The 13228-nt window shown below is 37.9% G+C and overlaps 1 protein-coding gene and 1 pseudogene across 8 annotated transcripts in view; one reads left to right on the top strand and one right to left on the bottom strand.

The window, feature by feature from the left end:
* Window positions 1-13228, bottom strand: part of RALGPS1 (Ral GEF with PH domain and SH3 binding motif 1) — a 715060-nt gene that overhangs the window by 510602 nt on the left and 191230 nt on the right. The window lies entirely within an intron of this gene.
* Window positions 2794-6198, top strand: LOC105751149 (annotated as a pseudogene).

The following is a 13228-nucleotide window of genomic DNA, read 5'->3' as shown; positions in this document are numbered from 1 at the left end:
ACAAAGGAAAAAAAATATGATTACTTCCCTTCTAGTCTGAGTTTTGACAACGTATGATCTGGGTCTGGGTAGTCCAAGTATAGACTTGCCTCTGATTGCAGGTCCAGCAGACTTCTGTTATCCCTAGTCCTGTCAGCTACCTGAGGAATACTGCAGGGTTAATGACGGAAGTGAAGACTCTTCCAAGGTTATTTAGACACCATCCTCAGAGAGGGATTGCAGGTTGCATCTAAGATGCTACTCTGGGTTAAAAGTCATATAGTTGTTACTTGCTTCTATTCCTATTCCTTGCCTGGTACACAGCTTCAAGTCTATAAACACTTTGAAATCCCTTTCCTGAAGCCATTGTCCCTAAGTGCAGGTCTCTTACACTTAGGCAGCTTGGTGGTACTGTAGAGAAAAACTGAGTTCAGCCTAGATTGATAAACTGATCTCTCTTAAATGATCTTTCATGGGACTTTGTAATTTCTTAAAGCTACATGCAATCAGCATAGTCATCTGCAAGAAAAAGCATTCAGACAACTTTTGCACTGATAAGAAATTAAAGAAATTAAACCAATGATAATATTTGTGCCTATGCTGCTCCATATCAACTGATCTAGCCAATAACAATAGCAAGAACAGTAATAGAAGGTACTCTTCCTATTTTTGCCCTCCAAGAATAATTAAAAGAAACATTCCTAGAAAACAAAGAAATAGACTATTCTCCTTCACCATTGTGATTTGTTTGTTTTTTTTTTTTCCTGGTCTTTACTTTCTGGAATATGTATTAAGGACTAATGTCCCCTTCCTAACCTTTCTGATCCTAATTCTATTACTCTTCTATCACTACTCCCAATTTCCTTGTCTGGTTGCACATGCAAAATAAAAACTCATTATGTGTGATTGAGGTGGTGAGCCTGAATTCCAAAGTGATGAATCAATCAGTTGCTTTTTACTTGGTGCCAACAGGTTCAAGAATCATGCAGATCAAAATCAGAGACTTCAACCTGGAAGAAACCTTAGTGATGATTATTCAAACCCCTCATTTTACAAATAGGGGCACCAAGAGCCACAGATTTTAAGTGATTGGTTCAATGTTAGCCAGTCAGTGAAAGTCTGAGGTAGGCTTCGAACTGTTAGTTATGGGAATTAAGTGAATTGCATTGACTCCATCTTGTAATTTAATTCTGGAACTAGTTTAGTTTCTATTCAATTATTGGTCTCATCCAATTTCTGTCTTGTGAGAAAAACTCATTACATGGTTTGAACCCATCCCTATAGGCCTGGTAAACTGCCATTTAGTGACTCTTAACTATCCTGACCAGAATCCTGATTCAATCTAAAGATTAATGCAACAAGTATTCTCACAATTGTATACCTCATGCAACCCATATGTCATCTGAAAACTGATCCCGTAGTGATCAGTTAGTTATTGTTTCCATAATCCTTTGATTGTTTACAGATACTGGGGGAAAGTTGAACACCTTTTTTTTTCTGAATTCAGAGAACTGTATCTATTCAGTTTACTCCTCCCAACTTAGAAAAGTTCTTAATCTTTCCTCCAACTAGAAATCAGATTACCTAATATTGTATTCTTTTCCTTTTAATTGACTGGTGTTATTTGACTTATTGTTTTAATGTATAAAAGTCTTCTTCCACTACATTTGAGTTCCAGGTCTGTTAAGGAAATCAGGTCACAGTTTGTTGGACAATTATCATACATTGCTTAATAAATCTATATGCTCAGATAAACCTTTGTTTCCTCAATCATTCACCCTTCACTTGCCACAAAACCCAAGTCTTCCTAATTCAAGTTCATCATTCTGTCCACTCTACCATGTTTCCATCTCTTCTACTTTTAAAAGACAGTTAACTGCTTTGACCTCCATGGTACTATCTATTCCCATTTTCCCCACCCATAAAAGGAGAAATACTCTGCCAAAAAGAGAGAAACCCAAAATAACACTCGGAAGATACTTATAGTACCCCTGGATCATGTGCTTCTGTTCAGAGGCATACTAATCTTTCTGTACCATGTCCCCTTTCATACTGACCCAAAAATAGGACATTTTTTTTGTTTAAGTTGAAACAAGGTTGGAATTTTTGGGAAAAACAACAACAACAAAACCCAGGAAAGTTGATGAGCATATACATTTTTATATGGAGCAGGTTTCTGATTCTAAGTAAAAGCTGGACTTAGATGGAACTGACTCACCTAAAATCTGAGTCTCCTAGGTGCTTCTTGGTTACCTTCACAATATCATTACCTGAATTAGGAAAGGAAAATGCTATCTGTTTTATAGATGAGAAAAAAAGGAGAATGAGAAGGAAGAGGAAGAAAAGGAGGAGGAAAAGGAGGAAGAGGAGGAAGAAGAGGAGGAGGAGATGACAAAGACAACAAAGACAAAGATGACAAAGAAGAAGAAGAAGAAACAGTCCTATAGACATACAACTAGTAAGTTCTAAAGATAGGCTATAGACTCAAGTCTTTCCAAGTCCTTAGAATGTTGGCTAGTATCTATTGTCACATGGATTTTCTTGCTCCTCCTTAGTAGAACAAAAGTCATTTTTCAATATCCTCTTCCTCCAAAAATTAGAGAAAGAAGAATGGTCCTGAAGTCAGAAAACTTGGGTTTGAAATCCTAAGTTTGATATTTATTGACCATGTGCTTTAGGCCCTCATGTAATTTTTCTTCTCTAGGTCTTTGTTTCTTATCTCGAAAATAAGGAGGATGGATTAGTTTGTCTTTAAAATTTCTTCCAACCCTAAACTTTAATGAACTTATCACTTCACTCCTCTGAATCTCAGCTTCTGTTCCCTTATACAATTTAACTGAGTTTTTGTAAAGAAAACACCTTAGAAGTGGTTTCCAGAAGAGCCACAACTGCTGTGCTGCACACCTCCTGGCCCCTTCAGTCCATTTCACTGCTGATCCCAGCTCACTCACCCACCATGCTCAGCACCAGCTGCACCACTATTAACCGCCTTGCTGGAGCCACCTCCTGCGGTCCAGCTGCCAGTCTTTGCCAGAATGGCTGGAATGGTCTTAGTCGTGAGGTTTTTTGAACCATTTCCAAACAAGTCTTTGTATCAGAGGCAATCAAGGGGGCTGTTACTGGTATTGACTTGGGTACAACTAACTCCTGTGTAGCAGTAACGGAAGGAAAACAAGCAAAGGTGTTGAATGAAGAATGCTGAAGGTGCCAGAATTTATCCCTAAGTTGTAGCCTTCATAGCAGACAATGAGTGTCTTGTTGGTGTGCCTGACAAACGACAAGCAATCATCAATCCAAACAACACCATGTGCCTCACTGGCCATCGATTTGAGGATCCTGAAGTTCAGAAAGACATTAAAAATGTTCCTTTCAAAATTATCCATTCCTCTGATGGTGATACCTATATAGAAATCCATGGGAAGCTATATTCCCCAAGTCAGATAGGTGCATTTGTGTTGATGAAGATGAAGGAGACTGCAGAAAACTATCTAAGACCTTCCCCAAAAAATGCCATTATCACTGTGCCTGCTTATTTCAATGATTCTCAATGACAGGCCATCAAAGATGCTGGGCAACTATCTGGCCTAAATGTACCTCGAGTGATAAATGAGCCTACAGCTGCTGCCTTGGCTTATGGTTTAAATAAATCTGAAGACAAAAATCAATGTAGTATACAACTTAGGTGGTGGAACTCTTGATATTTCTATCCTGGAAATTCAAAAGGTATGTTTAAGGGAAATCCACTAATGGGGATACTTTCCTAGGCAGTAAAGACTTTGACCAGACCTTGGTCCAGCACACTGTGAAGGAATTCAAGAGAGAGACAGGACTTGATCTGACCAAAGACAATATGGCTCTTCGGTAAGTATGGGAGGCCTCTGAGAAGGTTAAGTATGAGCTGCTTCTTCTGTGCAGACTGACATCAACTTACCATATTTGACTAAGAATGCTTCTGGGACCAAGCACTTGAACATGACGCTAACTCGAGCTCAGTTTGAGAGCACTGTCACTGATCTCTTCAGAAAGATTATTGCCCTCCTATCAGAAAACTATACAAGATGTTGAAGTCAGCATACTGGTGATACTGGAGAAGTCATCCTATATATATATATATATAAAAGAACTCTTTAGCTCAGCCCCTAGCAAAGTTGTCAGTCCTGATGAGGCTGTGGCTATTAGAGCTCTCATTCGAGAAAGCATATCAGCTGGTGATATTATAAATGTGCTGCTACTTCTGGATGTCACTCCCCTTTCTCCGGGCATTGAGACATTAGGAAGCTTCTTCACCAAATTAATCAATAAGAACACAACTATTCCAACTTAGAAGAGCCAGGTGTTTTCTGCAGCTAATGATGGTCAGATACAAATGGAAATTAAAATATGCCAGGGAGAGAGAGAAATGGCTGCAGACAACAAGCTTCTTGGATAGTTTACTTTGATAGGAATTCCACTAGCCCCATAAGGAGCTATAGATTGAAATCACATTTGACATTAATGCTAATGGGACTGACTGTACATGTTTCTGCAAAAGACAAAGGTATAGGACATGAACAACAAATCATGATCCAGTCTTCTGGTGGGTTAAACAAAGATGACATTGAGATTATGGTTAAGAATGCAGAGAAATATGCTGAGGAAGACAGGAGAAAGACGATGTAGAAGCTGTCAATGTGGCAGAAGGAAGCATTCACAATACTGAAACAAAGATGGAAAAATTCAAACACTAACTTCCAGTAGATAAGTGCAATAAATTAAAAGAAGAAATTTCTAAAATGAGAAAGCTCTTGGCTCCTATATATGTTTCATATGAAACAGGAGAAACTACCAGGCAGGCAGCATTTACTCTCCAGCAAATATTATTAAAGCTCTTTGAAATGGCATACAAAAAGATAGCATCTGAGAGAAAAGGATCTGGAATTTCTACTTCTAGGAAACAGAAGAAAGATCAGAAGAAAGGAAAGTAGTACTGTTACAAGTTGATCTTGACTGGAGCAGAAATTGGGAAAACATTTGTGAAGCTTGAGAACAAAAGAGATACAGGGATCTTCCTGAGCAGAAATGGACAAAATTTCAGTCTTACTGTGTGTATATAGAGATATATAATTTCCTTAATGTATAAGTCTAGTGAGTGTATTAACTAATTATCATTTGACAGATAATTCAGATATAATTCTAAACGTTAAAAAAGAAAAGATAATGCCCTATAAGCATTAAAACTGGAGAAATGGGTGTTACTGGATAAGTGGATCAAATGCCAGAGAGGTAATGGAAGTCTACTGAAGAGGCTAGAGATGAGAATAAGACAACCTCTCTTAATAAGAACTGTCCCAGTTCTGCCATTTAACAAGTATATGCCCTTAAATGGATCACTATATATGCCTTTGGATCAAAGTTGCATCAAATGGTAAATGAATTCCCACAAAGATATATGAATATCCAATGAGATAAGAGAAATGAAGAGAAAATAGACCACAGAGTCCATTCCAGAAACTGCAAGTAACAAAAAGCAAAGAAAAAGAGAAAAGAGAGGTTAGGAAGTGAACAGGGAATGAAGAATAATTCAGTTTGGCAGGAAGTAGAGTTCATCCAGGGGAATAGTATGATATAAGGCTGGACAGGTATTTGGGAGCCAAGAAGAACTTGGAATACCAGGGTCAAGAGTTTATATTTTGTAACTACTGGGAATCACTGGAAGTTTTTAAATAAGGGAATGATATCATCAGAACAGTATGTTGGTGAAACTGGTGAAACATTCAGGGAAGATTAAAGAAGGGATATATAGAGTGGGAGAAGGAGGAAGGAAAAAGTCAATTAAAAAAAACTCTTTAAATATTCTAGCAGCCAAGAGACGAGGGGCTGAACTAACTAAGTGGCAAAGGGAGGGACTTCAGCTTTTACCTATGACTAAAATAAATAACTGGCTGAATTTTTCTTAATTTTGTAATAAGTCATTGAAAATATAATAATTTTGCCACCTCTCATAATAACTTTGATACCTCTCATTCATGATTTTTAGTCCTTTTGTATTTCACATATTCAGATGACAACAATAAGGACGAAAGGACTGGTTTGTAGTTTGTTTTTTAAACACTGAGTTATTCTTAAGGGGAAAAAAAACTATAAACAGTGGGGCTTTCAATTGGCTGAGATAAAAATCATATAACATTAGAAGGGATTTTGGGTAATCATTTATTATAACTCCCTCATTTTACACATGAGGAAATTGAGGCCTAGAGAAGAAAAGAAATTTGTTCTCAGATCACACAGCAATTTACTGACAAAGCCAAAATTGGAACTCAGATTTCCTTACTTCAACATCAGGTTGTTTCCCATTCACCACACTATGTCCAGATTCATGTTTTTAGTCCAGAAGGCTTCAAATACCACACCTGGAACCATGGAGATATGTATCATATAATTAAATATACTGCAAGTTGCAGAGACGCCCAGAATAAATTGAGAGCCTACATCCCTAGATGGTGAAGGAGGAGTGTGTTTGCCTTCCTGAGGCAAACTAATGTCTAGTTAAACCTTCAGGGCTGGTCCAAACTTGGACCAATAAGAGCTCTGTTAAAGGAGTCACCTACCAAGCAGCTACACCCAAAGAAAGAACACTGGGAAATGAATGTAAACTTTTTGCATTTTTGTTTTTCTTCCCAGGTTATTTTTTTTACCTTCTGAATCCAATTCTCCCTGTGCAACAAGAAAACTGTTCGGTTCTGCACACATATATTGTATCTAGGCTGTACAGTGACATATTCAACTATGTATAGGACTGCTTGCCATCTGGGGGAGGAGGTGAAGGGAGGGAGAGGAAAAGTCGGAACAGAAGTGAGTGCAAGGGATAATGTTGTAAAAAATTACCCAGGCATGGGTTCTGTCAATAAAAAGTTATAATATAAAAAAAAATAAATTTGCCATTTTAAAATTTAAAAAAAAGGAGTCACCTATCTAATATATTTTACGTATGTTTATAATAGCACACACTATATACACTCACCACACAGACTAATCCCAACATCAGAAACTACATCCTGGGGCCTCCTAAATAACCCCATATACTGAGTCTGCACAAGCCATCTGGGGTTCCTAATATATTCTCTTTCCAGGGCATATTCCCTAGTTGAACAGTGGTACAAATCTACCATAGCAGTGTCATGTGCTCAATAGTCTACCTACTCAGCTAAATGAAGAAGTTGCAAGAAGCCAAAAATTCTCTGAGTTATCCTGCCAAAGAAAGGCCTACAGGCTAAGAGTTTCTTTTCCTGAGAACAGGGAGTTTGAATATCAACCAATTACCATTCCTCTCTCATATCTCTCCATCACTCTCCCCTAACCCCCTCCCCATACTGGTATACCAAATGTCACTCAAGCTACATTACAATCAGTTACTCCTTAAGAATTTTAATTTTCCATAGCTGGTAAGCCCAGGAAAACTGAGGCTAGGGACAAAAAGGGTGGAAAAGTCCAGAGACTTTTGGGCTTGAGTCTCAGTACGAACACCGATGTGATCCTGGCCTATGATCTTTCCCCCCTCTCAAGTCTCATTTTCCTTCTCCATAAAACAGAGATAATAATAATTATGTTAGTTAGATGTTGTGAGGAAAGTCTTTTATATCTCTTAATGAAGTATAGAAATGCAGGTTATTTATTACTTTTGCTATTGTTAAAATTTTTTAAACAAAGCAGGTATATAGCTAGGAAGATTTTTTTTTTAATGTCACAGAAAGTAATATTTTCTTTGCAAATTAATTCCTGCAGGCAAATTTTTCTCTGCTTCTGCCAGGGCCAAACACTTAGACTCCTGGGAGAATCTGAGATAAACAGGGTCTGTGAAGCATCTCCAGAACTGATCTCTGCTCGCGGGAATGCTTGCTCTGTCAGCAGAGTTACACAGCCTCTATGCAAAAGGTCAAAGGGGCAGAGGACTTGACAATATCAGAACCAGAAGGGACTTTAAAATATAGTGTTAAAGCTAGAACTATTAGAGATCATTTAGTTTAGGGTTTCTTAAAGTTTTTCCACACACAATATCTTTTCACTCAAGAAATGTTTATGTAATCCCAGGTATATAGGTACATAAAATAGATCATTTTACCTATCAATAACAAAGATTTACTGATAATAAATCATAATTCTGACCCCTTCACTTTTAGTTATGCAATCTCATGTGGGGTCGCAACACACAGTTTAAGAAGCTTTGGTATAGATCAATCTCATGCCTTTATAAAAGGAGAAACTGAGACCCAGGGAACAAAATTATCTTGTGTGATTCCCTTAATTCCAAAGTGTGGGATTTTCATAGAATAAGGTAATTCTCTGGGTTCAGGGTCTTAAAAGTACAGAGATTGGCTACAGAAATTCAAAAGTAATGACTTTTATGGAAATGTTCTGCACAACTTTCACATGAGTGGAGGAGATGTAGGAGGAAGGGGAGAGTTTGGAACTCAAAAATTAAAAAATAAATGTTAAATAAATTTTATTTTATGTGTAACTGGGGAAAATTAAAATATTAAAAAGAAAATAATAAAAATATTTCATTAAAGAAAAACTCAACCCTAAAAACTATTATGAATACCAAATACTGCACACATATTCTCTTAAGATTAACCGAAAAATGGGCTGATTCATTCAATGAATTAATTCATTCAATTATTTATTTATTCCAAATCAATAAAACTGGATTTTTCAGAAATTCATAAGTGAGAACAGTACTGAACCCAACACATTCTATGATTGAGACAGGACTGGAGCCTTTTACTTTTAAACCAAATCTTTGAAAGAAGATTTAAAAAGATGAACTCAAGACAGTGTTAACAAAGCAAAAGAATGCTAGATTTGGAGATGGAAGACTTAAGTTGTGCTACTTTCTAGCCATAACCTTTGTTTGGGTCAGTCTCTTTTTTGCTCTTATCTATAAAAATGAAGAGGCTGAACAAGATAATCTCTTAAACCTAACAAGAACTAAAACACATGAGTTACTATTAAGCTGGGGAAAAGGTGTGGTGGTGATCAGGGATTAACTAAAAGATATTGAAAAAGAGATTCTTATCAAGGAGAAAGGTTATGGTCCAAGTTATCATGAACCAACCAATATTTATTTATCAAGCATTTTCTAGGGGCTGGTACAGGCCACCTTGTACATGGCAATAGAAATATAAAGACGTAAATGAAATGTTCCTTACTCAATAGGTGCATATATTCTATCAGGGAAGACAACATGAACACATACAATTATACCCGAAACAAATATCTAAATATAAGATAATTGGGGGCTGGAGCCCCCAGTGAGTAGCTAGAATTATTTTTTAAAATCCTCATGTAGAAGATTGCCTGTGAGCTGAATTTTAAAGGAAACTAATAGTTTTTAGAAGTGGGGGATGAGGAAAGTAGGCATTGCAGGTATGAGGAACAATATGCACCAAGTAGGGAGGCGAGATGGAGTATAATATATGAGAAAGATCAAGGCCAGTTTGGCTAGATCTCAGAGCGAGTGAAAGAGTAGAAAAAGGCTGGAAAAGAAGGGGGGAAACTGCCACATGGAGGAGTTTGTATTTTACTTAAAGGTAATAATGAGCCACTGAAGTTTAAGCATGGGAGTAGTCTACCATGACGCAAGAAAATCAAGAGGATGCTACATGGATTCAAGCTAGAATTTGCAAAATGGAGCAAGACAGGAGATGCACAAATACATTCAAAGCAAGGTTCTAAAAGGGTTGAGAAGTTACCACAGGGCCAAGAAGAACACACCAAAAAATTAATCATTAGGCACAAAGGAAAAGACAGTTTGTCTTGCTCCATTTTCCTGCTTTTGACACTGTTTTTTTCTTGGAGCAACATGTTCTCCACCCTCCTCTCTCTGCTATGTCAGCATTGCCAATGGCCCAGACTATTATTTCCCTTAAGCCAAATCACTGCTCTGAAAATCTGCCAAATAATTTTTAAGCACCAGCCCATTTAAGCCCCAGTGTAACATATCATGCTCACAATACCCCCATTCCTACAATGAGGAGGATAGTATAATTATTATCATTCCCATTTTGCAGATAACAGATTCATAATAGATAAATGATCAATAATAGCATTTTTCTAGCACCTATTATGTGCTAAACACAATGCTAAATACTTTACAAATATTATCCCAGTTGATTTTCACAACTTCCTGGGAAGTTAAGGTTATTATTATGTCTAGTTCACAGTTGAGGAAACTGAGGCAAACAATAATTTGTCTAGAGTCAGAGAAGTAGTAAGTACCTAAGACTGGTAATATCTAAACTTGTGATTTCAGGAAATAGCACCCTATCCACTGTACCACCTAGCTACCATAAATGACCTGCCTGAATTAATGGCAGAGACAAATTTCAAACCTCAGACAGTTGACTCTGGGTAGCCTGATTTTCCACAGTGTCATATTACAACTCTCAGCTTAGCCAGGATGGAGAAGATTGTTCCCTCTCCAACACCAGCATCAGTTTCAGCATTTTTTCTCTAAATTTCTGGGGCCAGGCCTGTCTGAAAGGTAGGCTACCTGTGTGGTGGGACTCTAAGGTGGTAGTCCAGAACAAAGTTTCCTGGGACAGATCAGCTCTCCTGATGTGGGAGGCTGAAGCCTATTGTACTGAGAAAAGGTCATTTGCACCGTAAGCATTACCTACATAAAAAATGACCAAGTCAAAATTTCCATTCTTTTAACTCAGCAGTCTAAGTTAAACACCCAAAATGTTTAAACAAAGGCCAACTGTCCTTGGGTCAAAGCTATAATGAAGGATTAAAATAGAAATTCCTCAGAAGCTTTTGGGAAACTCTTGGTTTTTTGCCAAACATTTTTTCAATTAAATCTCTTTTTCTAAACATAGATCCTCCCCTTGCCTGCATATCCTGCAGAGCCTGGAATGGATCAAGGACAGATGGGGCAGCCATTCAAAAGGAATACTTCCTGTCCTTACAGGGACTCCCTCCCAGCCCCCATTGCCCCACCCCATCCCGATGTCATTAATAGGTTCTATGCAGGCATGACGTTAGGCAACATGATGTTACTGGGGGCAGCAAATGCCATAGGAACACTGATCAATTAAGACATTTCTTTCTGGGCCAGGGGTTAGTACCAGGGCTGATGTAAGCTGAATGGGGTGGAGTCAGCTGGAGTGAGAAATGAATGCCAGGGAGAGCTAAGCTGGTTTCAGTCACATGGCCCAAATGATGTTATGGTAGAGTGTGTTTTGTTTTCAGTCTTAAGGGAAAGTTGGGTAATGATCTGAATACAATGTAACTGTGAAACGAGCAGGCTGGGAAATGGCATCTGGAGTAAACATACTGAAACAGACTCTCAGAGCAGGAAGGCAGGTCCCTTGGGTCATACCATTCAGTCCCTACCCAAGCAAGAATCCCTTTTGCAAATTCCTTGGCAAATGGTCTGGTAGCCTCTATTTGAAGGCCTTCAGTAATGGGGACCCCCCTACTACCCAAAGAAACCCATCCTACTTGGGCAGCTGTTAATGCAAGGGATTTTCCCCTCTATACCTCATCTCTAAAATATTCCTCAATTGCTCCCTACTCTGACCTTCAAGGCCAATTAAAATGAACCTAGTCCTTCCATGTGAAAGCTCTTCAGATACTTCAAGACAACACTCGTGGCTCTCATCTTCTCTCTTCTAGGATGAGCCTACCAGTTCCTTCAAAAGAGCCTCATTTATGGTTTTTTAGTCTTTTTCTATATTCTGGTCCACCCTCCACAGGACACACTCTAGTTTGCCATAGGCCTTCCTAAAACATGGCTTTCAGAATGGTGGCCTGTCCTTTAGAGTTATTAATGAGAGCATTCTTACTTTGCCATCAGTGAGGGAAATCTGAAAGGGCAGTGAGGACTGTCATTCCACATGCAGCAGAGTGCAATAAAAGACTGAATGTCTCATAAAAACAGCAATTAAAAAAAAAAGTCAACTATTCCCTACTCCTGAATACTCTCTTGGCCTTAACAACACCCATTTTCTCTTGGTTCTTCTCCCCATGGCCAAAGCAGTCCTACTTTATATCCTTTAATTTCTTCATCTAACAGATCACTGTGATTCATGCAAAATGATTTTTGGGTCTGGGGAGCCAGTAAAAAAAAAATTCTTGCTACCTAAGGAAATAGCACTACCACAGTTCAATAACAGGAACAAATACAGTCTTATCAATAGGGCAATCCAATGGTAGAAGATTTTTCTTCCCCTTATAATGGTTCCTTCACATGATGCCATATTACTCTTTCTTATATACAGATCTACTTATATCTTCTCTATTCAAAAATCTCTGAATAAAAGTCAAACTCTGTTGTCTGCTATTCCAAAATCTTCACCCTACCTACCCTTTCATCTTTTTTTTTCCTTTTCATCTTCCTCTATGGAGACTCTACTTCTCAGATAAATGAATTACTTACCATTCTCTATACACATTCTTTTCTCTATGTTTAGAATGGCCTTCTTCTCCTTCTACATCTATCTTTTAATGTACAGTTCAAAAAACATCTCTTACATGAAGCTTTCCTTGATGATCCTGGTCAGTAACAACCTTTTCACATAGGCACAATAGCTATATAATGACATGTATGCTCTCTAGAGTTTTATGAGTTATCAAAATAAATAAGCTCCATATGGGATTAGACTTTATCTTAACTACTCTTTATATTTCCCTCATTCCTAGCAAGGTTATTATATTCAGCAAATGCTTAATGAATGCTTGGTGAATCTGAATCAACAAATATTTAATGCTTATCTATTGTGCATACACCACTGAGTTTTCAATTCAGCAAACATTCTTTAAGCACCTACTATGTATAAAGAATGTAAAAGTAACTTGTTAGTTCATCTGCTCTTTGACCACTGGCTTCTATATCTCTTTTCTCCCTAAGAATGCCAGGAACCAGAGGTATCTGAAATTATGTTCTCTTTGTAGAGGCTTGAAGAGTTTGGCTAACGAGGCAGCGGAGGTCAGTATGTTGCTGAGTACTGTGTACTCATGGATCCCTTGCCAGGAAGAGAGCAGACACTGATGTCTGACTTTAAGCCTGTTGTAAGAACAGTTTTCTCTTGAAGTGACTCAACAAACTCAACATTAATGATACAAACAGTTCTGACATTTTAAACTCAACTCTGAAACGTGAAAGATTTAGTTCCATACCCTGGGAACCCTACGTAATTGTGAATTTATTTGATGGTTAATGTTCCTGGGAAAGAGAAAGGCATGATACCAAATTGGACGAATCTTGTCC

Source organism: Sarcophilus harrisii, chromosome 2 (assembly GCF_902635505.1).
Source record: "Sarcophilus harrisii chromosome 2, mSarHar1.11, whole genome shotgun sequence".
NCBI classification, from domain to species: Eukaryota; Metazoa; Chordata; class Mammalia; order Dasyuromorphia; family Dasyuridae; genus Sarcophilus; species Sarcophilus harrisii.
Note: the sequence above shows the minus strand (reverse complement) of the source record. Positions and strands in the feature narration are given on the sequence as shown.